The 1,743-nt window shown below is 41.7% G+C and overlaps 1 pseudogene; it reads left to right on the forward strand.

Annotated features, from left to right (window-relative positions):
- On the forward strand, positions 1–1,503 carry LOC123390812 (annotated as a pseudogene).
- Positions 1,504–1,743: the final 240 nt, after the last annotated feature.

Here is a 1,743-nt window from a genome sequence, read left to right on the forward strand (position 1 = left end):
ATGAATAATGATGCCCTTCATTCTACCACTTCCCTGGCCCTCCAGTGCTTCTTCCACTTGCCTTCACACACCAGAGGACCATTACAATGTGACTGTTTGTGGGTAGTAAACAGGAACTAATCTGAGGTGCCTCTAAGGAACTTAGAAATAAGTTCAAATGGGAGTTCAACTAGCAAAATCAGTGCACAAAGGCCATCCTAGTTATCTGTGGGAGTAAATCAGGGGGGTAAATATGCAGTTGTAGAGTTTGAGTTCACTCTAAACTCTGGCCAAGGAAATCTGGTCATAATCTCAGACAGGTGGATCTGGAAAATAATTATCATCACTTAGTTGCAGGAAACTACTTGACTGATTGTATCTTAAATGGAAGGAGACTTTGAGAACCCAAAGGACAGGTCCCCTCAGACTTTCAAATGTTGATGGTTAAAAAAAAAAAGGAGAAGTTGGAAGAATTTATCCAGTACTATCTCCTGGAGGAAATGATGAAGTTTCCTGGTACTGGAGTGATATACTCCAAAACAGGGAAACTCATCAGACCTAACCACAGTCTTGATGAAAGAGATTCAAAACCAAAATCTTTATGGCTGTGATGCTTTGAAACCTTCTTTGATAATTAAGGGAGGAGACCGTGAACAAGAGACTTGAGTCATTAGAAAGACTAGCTTCAGGATGCCTGGGCGGCTTAGCCTGTTAGCAACTGACTCTTGGTTTTGGCTCTGGTAATGATCTCAGGGATGTGAAAGGGAGCCCTGAGCCAGGCTCTATGCTCAGGAGGGAATCTCCTTGAGGATTCTCTCCCTCTGTCGCTCACCCTACTCAAGTTCACTCCCATACTCACTCTAGCTCTCTCTTTTTAAAATAAATATTTAAAGAAAAGAATCCTCCCCGCTCCCTTTGAGCACAGTAAAGGTGTCACCTGTTCTCAAGAAAGTAGTCATATCCTTAGTGCCTCTTCTGATGAGAAAATTAGAATTCATAGTTTAAAATGTGGGAAAACTCCAAAGGAATTTTGCATCCATCCCCCCTTCATTAGTGAAGCTACTTTGACATAAGATGGACTTTGTGCATCTTCTGATTGCCCTATAAAGATGTGGAATATGAAGACTACAGAATGTTCAAATAACTTTAAAGCCCTGGGCAGCGCTACAGGGACAGGTACCATGGTCAACAGTGTGATGCTGCTTCCTAAAACCTGGAGTACTTTGTGGCATGCACTAGATGAAATAACAGTGGTCACCATGACCTTGCAGGGTCAGATCGTCAGGAGCTTCAGCTCTTGGAGAGAGGTGGTGGTGAATTTGCTTGCTGCGCCCTCCCCCTCCATGGTGAACGGATATACTGTGTAGGGGAGGACTTTGTGCTCTACCGTGTTAGCACAGTCACTGGCAAACTGTAGAGAATTTTCTTTCATGAAAAAGGTGTGATTGGTATCCCACATCACACTCATCCAAACCTACTGCTACCTATAGTTAGAATGGACTCCTAAAGCTCTGGAGACCCTAATTCCACTTTTTTTTTTTTTTTTTAAAGAGCATGTATTTAAGTGAAGACATATTCATATATTACTTTTTTGGGGGGGCTACCTTTTCTCAACAATTATCTGAATTTGGCACAATAATAATCTTTTGAAAATTCATGTTCAGAAAAAAAACAAAAACAAAAACCCATCAGTGTCTTTAAGTCCAAATGAGTAATTTAGCCTCCCTAACTCTGAGCAATTCTGGGGTGTAGAAAGACTCTGGG

Source organism: Mustela putorius, unplaced genomic scaffold, assembly GCF_011764305.1.
Source record: "Mustela putorius furo isolate JIRA1106 unplaced genomic scaffold, ASM1176430v1.1 tig00000145_pilon_pilon_pilon, whole genome shotgun sequence".
Taxonomy (NCBI): domain Eukaryota; kingdom Metazoa; phylum Chordata; class Mammalia; order Carnivora; family Mustelidae; genus Mustela; species Mustela putorius.